Genomic DNA, 21828 nt, shown 5'->3' with positions numbered 1-21828 from the left:
CCAAAAGTCAAGATAAAATCATGCAATTTGTTGCTGTATATTTGGAGCGTATCATGATGAGTGAGATCAGTCAAAAGGAAGCGGACAGACACCGAATGATCTCTCATATGCAGGATATGAAGAAACATAGTAAGGGAATAACTATCCAAAGGCAGCAGAAACTGGTCTTCAGTAGGAAGCTTACAGGGGTAGGGGTGGGGAGAATAGGATGGGCTAGGGGACTCTAGGATACTGGTTGTGGTCCTGAATTTATGCAAGCAATCCTGTCCTTACATCTATTGTAAACCATAAAAACATGATGCATAAAATAAAATAAAGAAAAAGTTATCAAAGACTTGTTAGTGTTTCAGAAAAGCAGAAGGGGCTGGATCTCTATCTCACCACCCCACCCTGTTCCCAACAGGGAAATTCCAGGAGCTTATTATGTAGGTGCCCCCAGAGCAAGGAGGGGCAGGATGCTGGGGTGCAGTGTTTTGGGCAATCCTACTCTGACCTCTGACCTTGACAAAAGCCCTTTCCATCTGCCAGTTCAGGTATTCAAACACCCAAGTGCAGGCTCCTACTGAGAGGGGGCACCTCTCAGCTCCGTTGCTCCCCTAGCTTGGACTCCCACGGTCTCCAGTGATAAGGCTGATAACCTCCTCCTCCCCTGAGGTCAGGCAGGCTTGTTGTTGACTTTCACAGGATTTAAAATCTTGAATTCCAGTGATGAACCCCATATGCCAGTTCCTGCTGTAGGTCAGATAAACCAGTAGTCTGGTGCTTCAACTTTCTTCTTCTTGTTTGTGTGTGTGTGTGTGTGTGTCTAGGTGTGTGTGTGTGTGTGTGTGTGTGTGTGTGTGCGCGCTCGTGCGTGCGTGCGCGTGCACCACACCTATCGGTGCTCAGGTATTACTCCTGGCTCTGCACTCAGAAATTACTGCTAGCGGCACTATGGGGTGCCAGCGATTGAACCTGGGTCAGTTGCATGCAAGGCCAGCACCCTACTCACTGTACTACTGCTCCGGACTTTGAAAAAAAAAATTGAGGGACCATACCTATTGGGGCTAAGGAATCTCTTCTGGAGGGGCTCAGAAGACCATGCAGGGTGCTGGATATTGAATCAGCACACCACATAGTCTCCAACTTTCTTAGAGGTGAACCTGGAGGTAAGAATGTGTCATCCTGTGGAATGGTATGAGCTAAACATAAACTGGTGTGCAAGAAAGCACTTTACAACCATCAAGAGACAGATAAGAACAGATGGGAATTCTTCGCTATTTTTACTAGGTTATAGGAGATGGGGCGTATAGTTTCTCTGGAGAAGGTTGACTTTGGGAACAAACAAGTATGACTTCTAGTTTTGCAACAGAGATGGCTTTGATGTCACAAAAATCTCTCTGAGCCTGTTTCCCCACATATAAAATAATATTAATGGTACTTTGAGTATTGTCAAAATTACTGGTTACATGTATAAGATCTCTACCAGTACTTGGTACACAACAGATGCTCAATAAATAGTTGTCATTCTAGATGTTACACATACTAATGACAGTTTTGTGGTGATGGTTGTACAACTCTATAAACAGATGAAAAAACCCCACTGAATTGTACACTATGGATATGCAATGATACATCCAAACTGTGAAGTGTATGGTATGGGAGTTGTGTGGTATCTCAGTCAAGATGCTAAACTTAAAAAGAAATATTTTTTTTTCTGTTTTTGAGCCATACCCAGCAGTGCTCAGGAATCACTATGCTCATGAATGACCCCTGGCAGTGTTCTGGATATCATATGTGGTGCCATGGATTCAAATTGGAATTAGCCACATGCAAGGCAAAGCAACTTAACCCTGTTCTATCTCTCCAGCCCCTAAAAATACTTGTTAACATTCCCTTATCTGTGTATTAAAAAAATACCTGATGGTTAATAGTCTCTAAGTCTAAATTGTTCTTAACTATCATCTTGGAAGTGACCTCTTGAATAACCAAACCACATTGCATCTAGGCTGGGGAAGACTCATTTTTCAGGTGGGCCAGGCTAGGCCCATGTACAGACTATACTGGGGGCTTTTGTTCAGTTCTGTAGAGGAGGCCAGCACAATGTAAAGTGGCAGGAGGGGAAGAGTCAGGGACAGAGGAAGCTGGGAAGCAGCATGTGCCCAGGGGGAAAAGACACATCCTTGATCCTGGTAATTCAAGGCAGAAGAATATGACTGCTTAAGAGATTCATCCAGCCTGCTGCAGAAGGAAAAGTTCCAGGGAACTTGCATTACAGAGGTGGTAAGGGCGGTGAGGCTTCAAGAAACAGGGTTAGATGTGGGGGTTAGGCCAGTTTGTCAAGCCCACCATGCCTGGTGAGTTTGATTTGGTTAAGTGACTCTCGGGGGTCCCAGAGAGGGCTTTCAGGTAATGACAATCTTCATGCAGGAGTGGGCACATCTTACAGCTCACCAGACAGGTTAGTGGTCATCTAACCAACCCTAAGGGTCTAGCTGCTGAATCCAGGCACCTCTGCACGGGGCCAGCTGCCCTTATCCTGTCCTGCAGAAAACCCAGATAAGGACAGTAGTTTGAACCCTTCCTTGAAAACCTGTGTTTACTGTGCCTCTGGGAACTCAGGAAATCATCTATTGATCACTCAGGCACCCCCCAGGCTGCAACCAGCCCATTCTGAAAATGGGCTTCCCTGGTCTCTTTTCCATAAAAGCAGCTCCCTGTGACCATGCAGACAATGTGACTACTTTAGAAATATGAGTTCCCCATCTTCTTGCTGCCGGCTTATTGCCAGTAAAGCTCTTTCTCAACCTGTCACCCTGTGTCTGTCAATTGCTTGGCTTTCCAGGGGCTGCAGAAGCCCACCTTAGATTGCTGGGGGGTTCTGATGATGGTCCTAGCCTGTCTTCCATTATACCAAAGTGCCTTTGTGGATATTCTATCGTCTTCTTCTCTCTAAAATCTTCTGGAATTCTCCACGGTGCTTTCCTTGCTTTCCCTTGCCACATTCCTGGGTTGGGTGGGCCCGGGGCACTCTACACCCCACATCAGCAGAGCCAGGCACACCCAGGGAAGATCTCAGGTCTGGGCCACGCAGCCCCAGTGGAGGATGGGGGTGTGCATTGAACCAGGGAGACATTTGTGGTCTGCAGTGAACTGGGGGTGGGGGTCTCAGTAGGCAGGTAAGAAAGAAGGCAGAGCAAGGACAGGCTTAATGGGAGAGGTAGTTAGAGCCATAGATCCATAGATCCCAAGGGCTCAAAAGAGGATTCTCTTAGAGATGAAAGTAAGTGTGTGTGTGTGTGTGTGTGTGTGTGTGTGTGTGTGTGTGTGTGTGTTTTAGGGGTGGGTACAGCCTTCGTGCAGGGGTGGATGGGGGTTCTCTGCCAGCTTGGTTTCATTCACCTAACGCCCTGTTATTCACAGCACTTGCTCAGAGAACCTACCAGAGCGAAGCTCAGTGAGAAGCCCTGAAGGGGTGTATCCCTGTCCAAAGGGCATTTGGAGGAGGAGGCGCCTGCTTGGGTCCTACAGCGGACTCTGACCCGGATTCTCAAATAGGAAACCCGCAATGGTTACTGAGCACCTGACACGGTGCAAAAGCCACAATAGTGGAGTACAGATTCTCCAATATCGCGATCAAGGAGCTGTTTAAGTCCTGTAAGCCACAAGTGCAAGCTCATTTCTACGGGCCGCGGCGAGCCCAGTCATAATGACGTAGCAGCGGGTGAAGAGACAGCTGGAAAGGCGCACGGAAGGCAGACTCGGGACAGGAATGCTCGCTAGGGGTGTGAGGGTGGGGGCACTCTGGCCTTCCAGCCCTGCACTTGTTCTCTCAACCCTGGGATCTGTCTTTCAGGCTTTCAGGGTGCCGATGTATCACGTTAGCACATTAATTGAGACTCCCTGAAGTCCCAGTCTAGCTTTACTGACTCGGAAGGGCTTGAGGAACTCGTACTTTGACACATACCCTCCCGTCCCCCAACCAGGGGGGGGGGCAGACTGAGGCTGGTAGGCTCAGCAACCCCCTTTTGAGAAGTACTACTTCCTAGGAAACAAATGAGCTGCCTCCCTTAATAAGGCAACACCATACAAGAGACGTGCCTTGTGACCCCGAGGAAAAGCCAGAGATCCACAAATAATGGTGCTTTAATAATCCAAGCAATATTTAAAACAAACTAACAACACCCCCCCCCCCGCCGCCAAATAATAACCGTCAACAAACTGGAGACCGCGTTGCAAAGGGTAGCGAGAGGAGGGTAGGAGTTAGGGAATTCCACGCCACTAGTGGCAGTTGGCGTCACTGTCTCTTTAAGATAGCCCCGCCCCCTAAGTCCAGTCTCCCGCGGGGCGTGAGGGTGGCGGGGGTGGGGGGAATACGGGGGAGGGCCGAGCGGCGGCGCAGGCGCGCTGGCGGCCGCCCTCAGGCTGGGGCCTCGTCGAGGGCGGTGTCGAGAGGGCGGGGCGCCCGCGCTTGTTGCGTGCGCGCCTGGCCACGCCCCCTGCCCGCCCCTTCCCCTCCCCCGTCGGGCGGCCTCCCCCGCCGCGCCGTGCAGCTGGGCCAGTGACGCTGGCGCCGCCGCCGCCGCTCTTGCTGCTGTCGCTGCGTTCCATTCCCCCGAGCCGGCGACCGCCTCGTCCCGCAGCGCCGGCCAGACCAGGGCACGCGGGGCCTCGCCTTGGACGCCAGCGGGCCGCGGCAGCGGACCGTCCCCTCCCGGAGCTCGCCGGCCCGAAGCCCGGGTGAGTTGTCAAGCGCGGCCGGCGGCTGAGGGGCGGCGCGGGGGCCGGAGCCGGTGTCACCCGCGCGGTTGCTGTCAGGGACGCGCCGGGGGGGACCCCGCCGCGCGCGTGCTTCGGGGAGACTGACCCCCCGGACCCCCAGACGCGGCGTGTGTGTGTGCGTGAGTGTGTTTGTGTGCGCGCGTGTGTGTGTGCCAGGGCCGCGGCCCGGGCCTCGCCAAGGAGGGCCGTGCGCGGGGGTTCCGGGCGGGGAGACCCGACCTGGCGGGTCCGCGGGATCCGAGGGGGTAGCGGGGAGCCCCCCTCCCACGACTTCTGCGGCTCCCTTCTTGGCCACTTCCTCTCTGCAGCCCACCCGGAGCCCCCGCCGAGCCTGCGTCGGGCGGGACGGGCTCCGCGCCGGCGGGTTTCCTGAGCCTCTCCGCCGGGGGAGGCCCCCCGAGTGCGCGGGCCCCCTCCGTGTGCGAGAGTCCCCCCACCCCCGTGTGCGCGAGCCTCCTGCGCGCTCTCCTTGCAGCCCGAACGCACTGGCATCGCCAAAGCAAAAATAAATAAATAAATAAATAAATAAAAGAGAGAAACTTTTCTTCCCATCCGGGCTGAGACTCCCCGAAATCACTTCCTGTTTGTTAATGTACTTTCTTTTTTTCTTCTTTCTTTTTTTTTTTTACTCTTGCTGTTCAGAGCACCCTCCGAGGTGTCCATTCAGGGCTGTGCTGAAACGGAAGTCAAAGTTAACCCGTACCCCCACCCGGTGCCGGCATGAGGGAGGGGAGGTGTTTGGGGGGGGTGGGGGGGGCCTTTGGAGTCCCGGGGGGATGGGGAAAGGAGGCACGGAGGGGTGCGCTGATGCGAGCAGCCCCGGTGTTCAGGAGGGTGGCCCCTCCGAGTTCTCGCACGCCCGGCTTTGTTGCGCGAGCTGGCGGGGGCTGGGTGGGCCCCGCACCAGCGTGCGGGGAAGGCTGCTCGGCGCAGCTGACACCCCACAGTGGAGGTCCCCGGAGCTGGCACGTCGGCTCTTTAACATGGAAAAAACTTGGTGGGGGCTAGTTGGTCCAGGCCCCTCAGATCGTCCGGGATTCGTTCATGCGGGAATGGAAGGGGGCTGCGCACACCTTCTGGTTGTGGGGATTCCGGCACCCACATTGTCACCATCTAGTGGAGGCTTGTAGAGACATGTCTGGCCATTGAGTTCTGCAATCTGGGGAGGGGTGGGCGGCGGGCGGGGGGGGGGGGGTCTTGGCAGTTGGAGCTAGACTTCTTGTTTAGCCAGGAACGAACATTTTCATGAGCAAAATCTCCTCTACTTCTGCACCCGGTAAAGGAGAGATTTAATTCAGCATTAATAGTAGGAGTTGGGCAGGGGCTAGGACTCCTCAGGCTTCACCTGCAGGAACCCGGGTTTGATCTCCAGTGCACTGCATTGTCTCTTGCTGGCACCAGGAGGCATCCGACCTTCCATCCCCAGCTGAGAGTTAGGGGGAGCCCCTGAGAACTACTGGGTATGGACTACACACCAAAAGAATAATAACCGGGCTAAGTTATTGAGGACTTAACTGTTTACCAAACTTTGTACTAAGAACTTTACTTCTTTGATCTCATTTAATAAACATTTGAAGTCAGTGTTATTTCTGTTTTCCCATTTGAAACCAAAGCCAGGCAGCTTATTTTAGGTCACGGAGACAGCTAATGGTGGAGTCCTTACAGAATAATTTTTTGAAGGAGTGGAGTTGCTGTGGATGGAACCCAGGGCCTCACACATGCAGGACCAAGAGCTCTATCACTGAGCTACATTCTGCCTGGAAATACGCACATAGTTCTCGCTCTTTCGCTCTCTCGCTCCTGGCTCTATTTCAGGGCTCTGGGGGACTATATGTGGTGCTGGGTGATTGAACCAGCGTCAGCTGTGTATAAGGCAAGTATTCTATTCACTGTACTGTCTCTCCAGCCTCAGAATCTACGCTCTTAACTACAAGATTATACTGTTTGTAGATTGCTCTTTTTGTTTGGTGAAACTGAAACTGGAATCATCTGAAAGGAATTTCTTCAGACTATTTCCTCAGTCATTAACATCTTGAACATCTTTCTCCAAAGTGCACTGTTTAGGCCTTTTTGCACAACATTCTTTCTTGCACTTGTTCTTTTCCATTTAGTGCTCACAAATACTCTGATAACAGGCAGTGTGTGGTATTGGGAATATTGCAGAGGAATAAGAGAAACCCAGACATTACAACCCCCCCTCATCTATTGTCTTTAATTAATGAGGAATCCAGGGCCTGGGGCATGTGAGAGGCACGTGCTCTATGGCTGAACTGCATCCCAGGCCTTTGTTTATTTGGGAATATGCGCTAATTTTGTTTTACTTTTTAATATAGGGGGGCCACACTCAGCAGTGCTTAGAAGGGCCAAGAGGTGCCAGGTATCATGGAATGCAGGGCCTTAGCACAAGCTTGACATCTGCTCCACCGTCTCAGCTATCCCCTGACCCCTGTGTTGCTAATTTTGAGTGGTGGCTATTTGCTGTTTCAGGTACCCTCTACCCAGTGAGTTAAACCTGGGGCAGTTATAAGTTACAAGTCCTGATAGAATGAACTCCCAGTCCCCCCAGAGTGACTCTTTTTGGTATGAGAAACAAATCCTCACCTCCAGCCAGATGGGAAAAGATCTCTGGGTGTTCCAGGTGGCACCTGCTCAACTTCTGCCTTGTGCTATAGGTTGTTTAGGCCCTGAGAACCAACCTTCTGTCAAAAGGCAAAGTTCAGCTGGACTTGCTGAGGCCTGTTTTCTCAAAGCCCCAAATCTGGACTGATAAAAAGAAGAGGAGGAAAGGTAGAGTGACACATTCCAGATGCACACTGGCAGATGCAGGTACTCCTGGCAGGGCTCTATACCCTGGTCTCTCCTATAAGAAGGCATCTGTCAGTGGGGGATTTCCTTCTCTGCAGTTGTTGGGGCAGCAATTCCTACAGTTAAACACATACACACCCTCCAAAGGCGATACACACCTGGCTGCTTCAAAGGAAGAACTTTTTGGACTGGGAGACGACTCAGGACTGAAGCACAGGCTTTGTGTGTGGGACCCGAGGTTTGACCCCTAGCACCACATGGTCTGAGCACTGAGTAAGTTCCCAGGCCTCTCTCTGGCCCCTTGTGCTGTTTTCCATGGCCTTCGCTCTTTGGCAATCAGATAGTGACTGCTGTTGGACTAGGAGAATTACTGTATCTTGTAAAGTGGTCTTGAAATCTTATTTCTGATCAAAGCAAGGGGAGAATCTTCAGCTGAGTTTTCTGTCAGTGGAGAGGCGAGGCCAGGGAGCACCTCTGCTTGTCTCTCCTGTAGTTTTCCATTCATCAAGGAACAGTTTACCCAGAGGCAGCAGCAGGACTATAATGCCCACTCACGCATCAGAGTATCGGTCGGTCTGCTGGGGCGGATTGTGTAATTGTTACACACGAAGCTTTTCACTGAGCTTCTGCGTCGACATGCAATCTTGTTGAAGTTGATGTGCAGGTTCATTTGCCCTCTTCTCTCTGTCTGGACAGGAGGGAAGAAATCTTGCTTAGGAGACAGTCCTTCAGCCTCAAGCTATAGGAGAAAGCTGTTTCTTTGTTTCGTGTTGTGTATATATATATATATATATATATATATATATATATGTATGTATATATATAACTTTGAAAACAATCCTATGCAGGCTTGAGTGTTAAGGATTAGAGCTTGGGTTAAGAGAAGTATTGGGACAAGTGCCTATTATATAATCGATTTTTGGTTTCTCCTTAAGATGCCTTCGGTATAAGGGCGAACCACATACCATTGCATAGTGAGATCTCATTCAGTGAAATGGCCTTTAGAGTTATTAGTCTGGCTGGAGAGAGTGCAGCCGGCTGGAGCACATCCATGCTTTCCGTCAGGAGGCTTGAGGCTCCTCAGCACCGCATGGAAACCCTGAGCTGCACCAGGAGTGATTCCCAAGCACTTCTGGGTGTGGCCTCAAAACTAAAATAAAATGCAAATTAATAGAACTGGACTTTCCTTTCCCATCTGCCCTTGTGGCGGAACTACTACCAAGATGCAGATTTTTGTGAAAACCTTTAAGGGAACACTAGCACTCTCGGGGTTGAACTCTTAGGTACCCTAGAACACGTGAAGGCCTCGGTCCAGAGTAAAGGGGTGCCTTCTGATCCGCAGACAAAGCTGGCAAAGGACTTGATGGATGTGCTGTGAGTACAACTTCCAAAAGGAGTCTACTCTTCATCTTGTTTTGAAACTTCGGGGTGGTGCTAGGAAAAGGAAATAAAAACCCTACACCACTCCAGGAAGTATGAGCATAAGGGAAAGGAGGTTAAACTGGCTGTCATGAACTAGTACATGTACATGCAAGTGGCATCATCAGTCTCCTCAGGGAATGCCCTTCAGATGATGTAGTGCTGGAATTTTAATGGTCATCAACTTTGATAGGCAGACATTACTTTGCAAAGTGTCTGACCTATTGTTTTGACTAATCAGAAGATAGCTGTATGGGTTTGTAAAGGGTAGCACTGCACTGTCCCGTTGTTCATCGATTTGCTCTAGCAGGCACCAGTAACATCGCCATTGTGAGACTTGTTACATTTTTTTTTTTTTTTGGCTTTTTGGGTCACACCTGGCGATGCACAGAGGTTACTCCTGGTTCATGCACTCAGGAATTACCCCTGGTGGTGCTCAGGGGACCATAGGAGAAGCTGGGAATCGAACCTGGATCGGCCGAATGCAAGGCAAACACCCTACCCGCTGTGCTATCGCTCCAGCCCCAACTTGTTACTGTTTTTGGCATATCGAGTATGCCACGGGTAGCTTGCCAGGCTCTGCCATGTGGTCGGGCTTTGTCGCTTGCCGGACTCCCCAAGAGGGACGAAGGAATCGAACCTGGGTTGGTCGTGTGCAAGGCAAACGCCCTACCCGCTGTGCTATTGCTCCAGCCCATATATATATATATGTATACACAAACACACACACACACACACACACACACACACATAAAATAGTTGTGGGCTGGGGATGTAGCTCAGCAGAAGAGCACTTACCTTGCTTACATGAAATCCTGGATTTAAATCCCAGCACCCAACATCTCTCTCTTGGGTGCATGTGCAACACACACACACACACACACACACACACACACACCCTTATGTTGTTTCATGACTGGAAACTGGAAGTAAGGAGTAATGCCATAAAGAGTGCGATATGGTTTCTTCCTATATTAGGGAGAGCACAGGATGCTGCTAGAGGTTGGGGGCAGGGTGGAGTGAGTGTTTTGATAAATATTTGAAGCTGCTAACAACCAGGCGCCTGTTCTTGAACATAAATATCTGTACGCTTGTAAGAGTCTCTGTGTAAAAATACCTGAAAAAGTAAAGGTACCTCTTGGAAGCCTTAAGTCTTGGGTATTAGCTGGATGCCTGTCAGGTACTGTGGATATTTCTTTCTTGTGTATTTGTGACAAGGTTGTTTTCTTTCCGTCTAAAACCTTTGACCTAAAAACTGATAGTGTGGGTGGTAAGAGATAGTAGAGCGGATAGGGCACTTGCATATGCAGCTGACTCAGATTCAGTCCACAGCACTGCATATGGTACCCTGAGTCCTGTGAGGAGTGAGCCAGTGAGCCCTGAGCACAAAGCCAGAAGTAAGCCTTGAGCACTGCCAGGTGTGACCCAAGAGCCAAAAATAAAGCAAAAACCAAAGCAACCCGTCAGTGTTGTCAGTGTGCATTCTCCTGCTCACCTGAGTGTGGACATCTCCACTCTCCTGGTGGGTCTTGCCGTGATGTAAAACTGGGTCAGTTGAGCTGAGAAAGTTGAGCTGGTCCCTTCAGGGCTGGTAGCCAGTTGCATCTCTGAGTACTTGCATGGGTACAGAAGATGTAAAACTAGTGAAAATGGAAACAGATTTCACAGACTATGGTGTTGCCAGTAATGTAGTCTCTGTCTCTCTGGCTTCCATTTCTGAAGGAGAAAGAGCCACTCTTGAAACCTGAAGGCTGCATACCAAGAAATCCCGCAGCACTCCAGAAATATTTTTCTCCAGCAGAAACAGATGTAGATCCCACTGCGGCCTGTGTAGGTAGCTCCAGGGAGCCTCCCCGGTGGTGTGTACCCTCTCTCTCCCCCATACCCTTCTTGTGGCGTTACTTTAGAGGGGAGAGGAGTGTCAGGGCCTCAGTGCCTGATGATGGGAAAGCTAGCATGGGCTTCCTGATGACGGTAATAAGAGTCCAAGTGGATTTGCAGAAGGCAGAAATTGTGACTGACAGCTTTGTTACTCAGAATAGGATCTTCTGTGGTAATGAATTGGTTCCATATTTCTTCCTCCTGTATTAGGAGATAGGACACAGAACTCTCAGGAGAGAGGAAAGAAAGGGAATTCTTTCCTAGCCTTTCAGTTCATTCTTAGGGGCGATAGCTAATATTTCTATATCCAACTTAATGCTAGCAGTGACTTGCCTTTACCCACAGACGTTGACAATTAGTGTGTGGCCTTGCCCTGTGTGTTGATTCTCCTTGCAGAAATTTTGTTTAGACAGGGCTTTAGCTTCTGTTAAGATTAAACTGGCTTCTTGGAATGGGGATAGGAGTGTTTGTTTGTCCCATTCTTCCTTCTTTGGGCTGTTCCTGGTTGCTGCCAATTAACCAGCTGGGTAGAAGTTTAAAATAGAGAGCCTGAGAGGTTGGAGAGATGGTCCAGGGACAAGGCACTTGCCTGGCATTCAGCCAACCCCAGTCTGATCCCTAGTACCATTTATGTTTCCCCAAGCACACCAGGAGTAATGCCTAAGCATCACTGGATGTGACCCCCAAAATCAAAATAGATAAATAAGGATGTGAACAAGGTAAACCAGGTGATTTACTTATTTTTTTAATTTAGAAATTTTTTTCTTTTTTGTGGGGATGGATTTGGGGAATATACCTCACGCAAGTGCCTTAACTATTTCTCTGGCCCTATTCTACATTTTAAATTGTAGTCCAATCGGGGCTGGAGTGATAGCACAACAGGTAGGGCGTTTGCCTTGCACGCAGCCAACCCGGGTTCGATTCCCAGCATCCCATATGGTCCTCTGAGTACCGCCAGGGGTGATTCCTGAGTGCAGAGCCAGGAGTGAACCCTGTGCATTGCCAGGTGTGACCCAAAAAGAAAAAAAAAAAAAGTTGTAGTCCAATCATATTGACTTGAGGGAATGATTAAAAGCTTTTTTACTTTTTTTAATTTTTATTTTGGTGCTGAGAATGAAACCCAGAGCCTCATATATGGGAAGCATGAACTCATGCTGAGTTACATCCCTATCTTAAAAGTCTTTTGTTAGTGGTAGGCTATACATTGGACAGTTTAAAGCAAACTTAGAAGACAGATGGGGATGATCACATTTCTTCCATCCTAAATCAAACAGGAGTGTTTTATACCTTATTTTTTCTGTTGGTATTCCTTATACATTCAATTTTGTATTTATTTTCTAGCATTATACCAAAATATTTCCAGTGATGACAGTATTTTAATGAATTTAAAATACTCTGTCAATTATAGACCAGCTTTGTTTAAAATATCCTCATATGTTAAGATTATTAATTTGAGAGGGAGTGTACTTTGGGTCACTCCCAGTGGTATTCAAGGGCTACTCCTGACTCTCTTCTCTGGAGTGACCCCTGTCGTGCTGGGAGACCATATGTGGCTCGAGGAATTCAAACCAACCCCTGGTCAGTACATGCAAGACAAGTGCTTGTACTATATTACTTATAATCTTTTTCTTGAAGGGGTGAGGGCAGGCACCATTGTTGGGCCACACCCAGTAATGATCAGAGGTTAATCCTGGCTCTGCACTCAGGAATCACTCCTGGCAGTTTGGGGGACCATATGGGATGCTGGATTTAGCACCTTGGTTGGCCGCGTGCAAGGCAAGTACCTTACCTGCTGTACTGTCACTTTGGCCCTTATAAATTTTCTTAAGATTAATTTTCATCAGAGGTGATTTAATTTTGTCCTATTCATTGTTATGTTTGATTTTACAGGGGCAGGGAGAGGGGAACTCCCCCAAACAGGGTCACTCCCAATGATTCTCAGCTAACTGGGTCAAGGGTTCGGTGCTGGGGGCGGGGGTGTCTCTAGGACCATACCTAGTGCTCCTTGGGGCCTTAGGGTCACAGTTTGTGATGTTTTGGCGGTCTCCAGGGTTATACTTAGCCATGCTTGGGGGACCATGTGGTGCCAGGGATTGAACCAGGCTTGGCTGCATTTGCCTTAAACTCTGAACTCCTTGGACTCTAAATACAAGACATCATCTATTTTTTTACTGGTTTTCAGGCCACCCAAGTGGTGCTCAGGGCTTACTCCTGTCTCTGTGCTCAGCGCTCACTCCTGGTGGGATGCTGGAATCTAACATGGGTCAGCCACTTGTAAATCAAGCACCTTATCAAATGTTCTCTCCCCCCCCCCCCAGACCTTTAAATGGTAATGAGTTGACAGATGCAGCAGTGGTTAAATTCAGTACATGTGTACTGTTGCTTAAAGAAAAAAGAAAAGAAAAAAAGGTTTCAACATGAAGCCCTCAGATCTAAATTGAGTCCTTGAGTTTTATGGAGAGAACTTTACCAGGAACCCCACAGAGCCCTCCTTATCAAATATAATTTATAGTTCTCAGAAGCTTGCTTTTTGTTTTGCTTGTGAAAATTTCCAAGCTAGGTTCTGTGCACCTGCTTGAAGACATCTACTATGCTCTCTGGAGATTCTACCAGAGGAGTGGTCAGAGGGCCTCTGAGCGGGGTTGATTTGTAGGGTTGTGAGAGAAACTGCCTTTTAGAATGGCGTTCAGTGGGTTCTTACTGGTGAGCCTTATTTGCACCCGAGATTAAAAATACAGATCATGGCAGACACAAAGAGGAACAGATGGTACTGCAGGGAGTGTCATTTCCTCTACAGGATCTTCCACTGGGTGGTTTTACATCATACTAGCCATCTTACCGAAATAATGCGTTTCCTCCTTTTGCCCTTGTCCTAATTGCAATTACTAGCATTCAGTAGCTGGTCTGATTTTTCTCTGCTCCTAGAACGCTCTTGAAAGTGTGTATGTGTAAATCTCCTCATTTTATCAGAGGGTCAAGGTGGTTCCACCTTAGAGAAATCGAAATGTAGGACATTTACCCTAACCAAATAAGCCAGACAAAAATTAGGAACTAAAAGGCCGGGAAGGTGGCTCAAAGGACTGAATGCATGTTTTGCATGTGGGAGCCTTGGTTCAATTCCCTGGCATCACCTGGGCCCCTGAACACCAAGCTGGGAGTAGTTCCTGAACAGTGCTGGGTGTTGCCCAACAACCAAAACCAAAAACCCAAGAATTTGAGTTATCTTCTGTTGATCTTTATTAGGTTCCTTTTCCTGGGGTCATTTCCAAGGATCCATCAGTCCAGAAAATTGCGAGACACATGCACCTATGTGTGAGTTCATGCCCTCCAGCTCTCTCCCCCTGCCCCTGGCAGTTGGAATTCTTGACTTGGTATCCAAATGTTACTAAACTCCTAGTACAGAGAACCACCTGTATGACCAGAGGCACACACATAATGAAATGCTAGAGTTGGAAGGGTGGAACTTTGGGACTACCTCATGCCATCCATTCACTTTATTTTTAATGGTGTGTGTGTGTGTGTGTGTGTGTGTGTGTGTGTGTGTTGTGTCTTACCCAAGCTGTGCTTGGGAGCTACTCCTGGCTTTGTGCTTATGAAGTCATTCCTGGCAGGGATGGGGATGGGTGGGGAATGCACCATGTTGTCCCCAAGTTGGGACCCGGGCCTTCAACATGCAAAGCATGCACTCAGCCCGTAGCACTGCCCCTGGCCCAACTACTTTATGGAAAGGAAAGAGTGGGAGTTCATTTCTCTTGAGTGGTAATTAAAGGTCAGGGGAAGAGACCAGGGCTCTTGACTTTTTCTTTCTTGGTGTGTTTCCTTCACTTCTCTGGACCTGTCCCAGGAGAGGGAATATGTGTGGTTCAAATTTTTAAGGACAAGCAAGTGTCCCTTCTGTGAAGCTTTGGGTTTAGCAGTGAAATTACAGAGGGAAATGAACTGTTTTTTAAAGTAGGTGCAGTTGCTTGTCTAGACCTTCTTTATTATCCCCTCTGTAGGTGCTTCTTTGTTATTCAAAACCATCACCTGACCCCAGACAAATGGCCTGTGTTTTCTCACCCATTTCTTCCTCCTTTCTGTGGTCCCCCATACCCAGGTAGTAGCAGCTGCTGGTAGTAATCTAGCAGAACAGCAAATGGCTGAGGGCTTGGGAGCACTGGAATGTTTCCTTCCTTAGCTCGCAGGTCTGCTCCAACTAGCCCATCAAAATTCTTCATAAATGCAATTCTGATTTCCCCAGATTTATTTTATGTGAGATCAAGTGCCCCATCCAAATGCAGCTTGAATACACATTTCTGTGCCTCTAGCCACCCAGGAAGGAAACAAATGACCTGATGTGAGGTCATGTAGGCCAGCTTTACCCATCCCGGAAATGCAACAAGCAGTTTTGTATTCAGTGGGTGCTACTTTTTCAATTGGCACGCACAAACATTTCTAGAGAATTAACAAATGGTATGTAGGATGGGGCACGCCTTTATCAATCCTTGATTCCCGTCCACCTCCAGGTAGAAACTCTGCCACGGGAAGGCCATCTGCCTCCTCATTTCAGTCTCGAGGGAATTTTGCTTGATCCATAGCAGTTTGGCAGGAAAAACAGGCTCTGGTTTTGCACAAGGTTATTAGTCCATCCCTTTTTTTCTCTTTTACATGTCCCTTTACATGTATCTTACAGTGATAATGATTTGTGAGTTGATAACCTGCATGGGCAGTGACATCAGGCTGGGGGGTGGTGGGGAGATGGGCTCCCACAAGTAAATCTGGGAGTTAGCAGGCTGCTGGGAATAGCCATGTCTCTCATGAATTTGGTCACTTGATAATAGTAGGAGAGGAACCTGTCACATACGTCGATTTGGAGTTTGCAGCATGTTCAGTGGCTTCCGTGCTTCATCCCAGCCATCACCTGGAAGGGAGGGAGGAGGGAGTGAAAGGTTTATTCAGATAATTCCTCATGGCCTCCTCACTAAGATACCCTATTTCTACAGAGTTGGGTCGAGGAGTTTGGTGTGGAGAGAGAGAGAGAGAGGATTCCTAGTTTTGGGTTTTGTTTGTAAAATTTTAACCAGTGATTTTGACTGGAGCGATAGCACAGCAGGTAGGATGTGTGCCTTGCACGCGGCCGACCCAGGTTCGATTCCTCCGTCCCTCTCGAAGAGCCCAGCAGCTACCGAGAGTATCCTGCCAGCATGGCAGAGCCTGGCAAGCTCCCCATGGCGTATTCGATATGCCCAAGACAGTAACAACTGTTTGGGCGCGGATCGAGATCTCCCTATAATGACAAAGAGACTCCAGAGACTGCAAACAGCAAGCAGGGTTTATTGTAAGACTGGCTAGCTAGGGTCCAGCCGCCTACTCGGACACGCAGGTCCAGCAGGTTGGGCAAAAGACCCCGAGCTTCTCCAAAGGAGATCTTATATAGGCCTTCCCCGGCCGTTACAGCAGAGCCCGCACATTTCATAGCCAATAGATTTGTAATATTGCAAACTTTCTTAACCAATCCATTTAAAAGGACATCACTCCTTAGCCTGTGGTTTTAGAAATCAATATTCGAACCAATCTTCAGGAATGTCCCGGTTCTGGGGGCAGTCCTGGGTCTTGTGATAGGGGTCGTGTGATACGGGTCTGGTTATCTGGTCTGACCACCACCCTTTTTGCGACCCAGGGTGCCCCTATCCAAATTCCTTGCTCCGGTACAGATAGACAAGTTATTCTAGAATGCGGGCTCCTGTAAAAAGAGTCTTAAGAAAGCTAAATAGGGGCCGGAGTGATAGCACAGTGGGTAGGGCGTTTGCCTTGCACGTGGCCGACCCGGGTTCGATCCCCGGCATCCCATATGGTCCCCCAAGCACCGCCAGGATTAATTCCTGAGTGCAAAACCAGGAGTAACCCCTGAGCATCGCTGGGTGTAACCCAAAAAGCAAAAAAAAAAAAAAAAAAAAAGCTAAATAGATTCCTGTGGTCTGTCCTAGGCCAGATCCTCACACAACAAGTCTCACGATGGAGACGTTACTGGTGCCCGCTTGAGCAAATCGATGAACAATTGGATGACAGTGCTATAGTGCTACAGTGATTTTGAAAAATGCCTGGAATAACATTTTTCTCCCCTTCTTTTCAATGATGTTGTCATTGCAGTGACAGGGATGGCACCCACCCTTATGTTCCCTTGCACACTTGGCTCTGTTGTTCTCCAGGGGTTCTCCCATTTATGGCACTTGCATAAGTGCTCCTAGGGGCTGAGCGCCTTAGCTGTGCACACAGTCTAGTTGTCATTCTCACTGGGGTGCGTGCACACAATTAGTTGTGATGTGGAACGTATTTATTTATTTTGGGTTTTGGGTCACACCCAGGGGCTGTAGCACTCGGGGCTTACTCTCCCCTTTGCATTCAGGGATTACTCTTGCCAGTCGTGGGGATTGAACTCAGGTCAGCCACTTGCACAGCAGTGCCTGACTCACTGACTTCCATCTCTCCAACCCTTGTGGACTTCTTTTTTGGGCGGCGAGGGTCGGGGGCTATACTCAGGGGTTACTCCTGGCTCTGCCCTCGAGTCACTCCTGGTGGTGCTCAGGGGACTTATGGGATGCCAGAGATCAAACCATGTGCAAGACAAGTGCCCTGCCCATATACTATCACTTGGGCCCTCCCCTCTGGGATTTTAAAACATTTTTTTTTTAATTTAGAGAAAAAAGGAGGTGTGGATTCAACAATAAGAAATTGAGAGAAGAAAAGTAGGAACCATGGCTAGGAACCATGGCATGAACTTCACAGGGAATTTTCCTTCCCTCTTCTCTAGAACTCAGTTGTAAATACAAATGTTGGTTTGTGATTATCTATTTTCCTAGTATACCTGACTTTGTTTTTGGGGGGCTACACCCAGACAGTTGGCAGAGCCTGGCAAGCTACCCATGGTGTATTTTATATGCCCAAAACAGTAGCAACAAGTCTCACAATGGAGATGTTACTGGTGCCCGCTCGAGCAAATTGATGAACAACGGGACAACAGTCTACAGTGACACTGCTACACCCAGACAGTGTCAGGGACTACTTCCAGCGCAATGTTTGAGGATCCTCTGAGCCTGGGCCTTCTACATGCTGAGCTTGCATTTGAGCCCTTTGAGCTACCTCCCTTGCCCTCCTGGAATTAAGACACTTGATACTCTTTTTTGCATGGTGGGGAGGGTACACACTCAAACTCAGCAGTGCTAGGGGCTTGCTCTCACTCCTGGTGATGCTCAGGGGAACTTACACAGTGGTGCCAGGTATTGAACTTGGGTGAGCAAGTGCCTTCCTGACTGTGCTATGTCTCCAGACAAATATCTCTCCATCATGACTTGATACATTTTAACTTACCCTTGAAAACTACCTGTTCCTATGTCTTCCTTCTGGTCCTGCTCCCAAATCTCAGCACAGGTACCCAAGGTCAATATGTTTTGTTTATATTTTTTGTTTCGTTCACTTTTGTGTTTGGGAGAGCATGGCTGTGCACAACTTACTCCTGGCTCTGTGCTCAGGGATAATCCATGATGCCTGGGATCAAACTCAGTTCAGCAACATGCAAGCGACTTACCCCTTAACCATCCCGCCAGCCTTGTTTTGTGTATACTGCTGGACAAATAAGTGAAAGGACATAACTGGAAAGGGCAGCTCTTATCTCCTGACTGAGGAAAAGGCTTTCCCATACAGTCAGAGGGGAAGTTAAATTATTTATTGGAAAGGCGGAGCCACAGGATACGTAGACATCCTTGCAGTTTTAGGATTATCAGAGAGTCCAGTATGGAGTAGGTCAGAGCGGAAGGTCTGAGTTCTTGTGTTCTGAAGGCTGACTAGGGTTTTGAGTGGCCTTTGCATGTTTATTTGGCCTCAGACATTATTGCAGTCTTGGTTCTGCCTTTCTGCAAGCTTTTTCTGACTTTAGGGAAGGGTGGGTCCAATGAGGCACTGCACCGTTTTGGAAGGGGGCTCTGTCCGCCTTACTACTGCAGGGCACTGCTGAAGCAGCCCAGTATCTCCTGGAGGTGAGGCTTCCCCTCTCCCTGCTGGAGGAGCTATTGTGGCCAGTGCGAAAGGGATGTGAAGGGCCCCCCACCCATGCCAGCTCTAGGCTTGAAGAGGCAGCGCAGGGCTAATGTCGCTGGCAGGGGGTGCTGGGGCAGCACTGGTTTCCCCATCCCTTGGAAGGGTGGAGGAATAAGACTGGCTGTGGGCCAGGCACAGTTCTTCCCCTTGCTGCAGTGAATAAGGACGGTCGGTTGTCCCAAGAGGCGGCAGTGAAGCCTGGTGTGCTGGGTGTCACGTTGACCCGTCTTCATTCTCAGCGTGGCTGCGTACTAGCGCTGTGGCCTCGAACCCTTTTCACTGCTCTGCTCTGATCTTCACCTCATGTTCATTTGTAATGGCAGTTCATGTTATCACTGGAAGGGTTGTATTAGATATGAATGGGCTTTGGGGTAGGGTGAATTTCCTACTGCCGGTTTCCTACTGCTTTGCCACAAAGCCTGACTTCAGCTTATTCAGTCCTACCATCAGAGAGCGCTGTGAAGGAGAAGGGAACAGTGAAGAATACTCTGCTTTACTGCAGTTTGTATTAGAGAGCTAATAAAATCCAGTTTCAAATTTCCTAACGAATAGGAAGACGAAAAGTAGGAGGAAACTTTTTCAAACTGTCTTTTTTTTTTAAATTTTCACTATTGGCATGTAAAACAAGTAATTTATCCAAGTATTTGGAAAATATCCCCTCATTCTATCATGAAAAATAAACCAAATTAGATCTTTAAAACACTAGATACAGAACCTTTGAGTCGAGAGACTCGGATTGCAGTTTATTTGGGGAAGAAGCAACGTTAATTAGTATCACCCTTTTGTAGTGTTAGTTTTTTTCTGTCTGGCTCTGTGGCTTTAGGCATCTTTTTTTTTTTTTTTTTTTTTTTGCTTTTTGGGTCACACCTGGCGATGCACAGGGGTTACTCCTGGCTCTGCACTCAGGAATCACCCCTGGCCGTGCTCAGGGGACCATATGGGATGCTGGGATTCGAACCCGGGTCGGCCGCGTGCAAGGCAAACGCCCTACCCGCTGTGCTATCGCTCCAGCCCCTAGGCATCTTTTTTAAGTTCCAGCTTCTCAACTGGAAGTAGGGGTTTGCACCAGTGACTACGGCACATAGGGGGCTTGGGGGAGACACGTAAAGCTCAGTTTGGTATCTCATGTGTGGTACATGCTCACTAAATAGCTGTGTTAAAGGAGATGGTGGGCGCCAGGCTCACTTTGCAGTCACAGAGCAAGGTGGCGACTTACCTTAGGGCCCGAAGCTGAGTTACCAGCGGAAGTGGGGCCGGTGTCTGCACTGTCTCCCTTGTATTTCTGGATTTGGCTGTGTCAGCTCATGCAGAAAACCACAGAGGTTCGTGGGTGGATGGTCACAAAGTACTGGCCAGGGCTCTGCTGTGGAACACTCTGCCGGTCTGGACGGAGGGATTTTCAGGGGTCAGCTGTGTGTGTGGCAGTTTAGGGCCGTGTCCTGCCTCCACTCTCTAAGGCAGATGGCTCCAATTCAGACGTTGGACAGGGAGGGGTCTGCGCCCTTCCTTTTCTCCTTATAGCCTTCTGGCTCGGCAGATGGCAGACTCCTTACCACTGCCCACACGTGGCTCCCGCCCTCTGAAATCGTTAGTTTCCAGAATATTCTGGTCTGCTTTTTCTCTGTTCAACTGCCCCGCTCCTGCAGTACATACCAGAGCCATCCAGCCACGTGTCTGCTCCTCACCCTCTTCCCTCTCTGAGTCCCTGCGGAGCTTCTCTGGGGAGTCTCTCCACACCGCTGTGATTTCGTCCGTGACTTCCTGCGTGCTCCTTAGTGCGCTCTGACTCTAGGACTGAGTGGTTAAGTTGAAGTCAGGCTTTGTGGCAAATACATCTTGAGCTTGGCTGTGGGCTGCTCCTGTTCAGTGTATTCCACACCCCCCCCCCAGCCCCTAGCCCCATTGTTTTTGTTTTTAGGGCTACACCCCGCATAGTGCTTGGAGGTTGATCCCTAGTGGGGTGCTTGGGCAACCATGTGGTCCTGGGGGCCAGACTTGGGCGTCCGGCTTATAAAGCATGCATTCCTGCCCTTTGAGCTATCGCCTGGGCTTATTTCGAGAGGGAAAAACATTGGATGATTTATACCCAGTGTTTCCAGAGAAGGAGAGAATCTCTTCTGCAGATTCTGACCTGGGGCCTTGGCAGATTAGTCCCCTTTTGTTGTATAATTTACTTATTCTTGCTTCTTCCCCTTCTTAACCTTGTGATTCTCAGTTTTCTCTCAGTCGTGATCACATTTCCCTTACTCCCTTCTTCACGGGAATCCTGACATCTTTGCTGTTTGTGACAAAAATGTTGCAACACAGTGTTAAGTTTTAACCAATGTAAGTTTGCTCAGCGGAACTGAAAGACTGCTAAATACAGGTTTTTTTTTTTTTTATTCTTTGATTTTTTTTCAGTTTACACCCCTTTTCCAATTTGTAAGTCATTACTGGCAAACCTTGTTTTTTGGTTTTGGTTTTTGGGCCACACCTAGCAACACTCAGGGGTTTCTTCTGGCTCTGCACTCAGGAGTCACTTCTTGTGGGGCTCAGTGTGACCATCTAGGATGCGGGGCGTCGAACCCCGTTTGGCAGCATGCAGAGGGAGACTCCCTACCCCGCTGCACTATATCGCTTTGGCTCCCATCTAGTCCATTTTCCTTGGAACAGATCCTTGCTGTGGAGTTGCCATTTTTTAGTTCCCCACCGGGTTTAACGAGTCTGAGACTTGCTTACGAAAGTCAGCTCTCCAGTGCTTGGTTTCAGCCCAGCTACTTTGCCTGGCACCTCATTTCCTCTTCCTGTTCGTGGCAGCCCAGAGTCCTCCAGCTCAGTGCAGCAAAATATTTCCTATTACCTTAGTGAAGGGAAGATCCTAAGAGGACCCTACAATGTTAGCTATTGTCA

The 21828-nt window shown here is 48.8% G+C and overlaps 1 protein-coding gene across 1 annotated transcript in view; it reads left to right on the top strand.

The window, feature by feature from the left end:
- The first annotated feature begins 4505 nt into the window (after positions 1-4505).
- Positions 4506-21828, top strand: part of SUSD6 (sushi domain containing 6) — a 96244-nt gene continuing 78921 nt past the window's right edge. Inside the window, exon 1 of the mRNA XM_055131452.1 lies at positions 4506-4719. The gene's annotated coding sequence lies outside the window, so the exon portion shown is untranslated. The remainder of the gene's footprint in view (positions 4720-21828) is intronic.

This window comes from Sorex araneus, chromosome 3 (genome assembly GCF_027595985.1).
Source record: "Sorex araneus isolate mSorAra2 chromosome 3, mSorAra2.pri, whole genome shotgun sequence".
NCBI lineage: Eukaryota > Metazoa > Chordata > Mammalia > Eulipotyphla > Soricidae > Sorex > Sorex araneus.
Note: the sequence above shows the minus strand (reverse complement) of the source record. Positions and strands in the feature narration are given on the sequence as shown.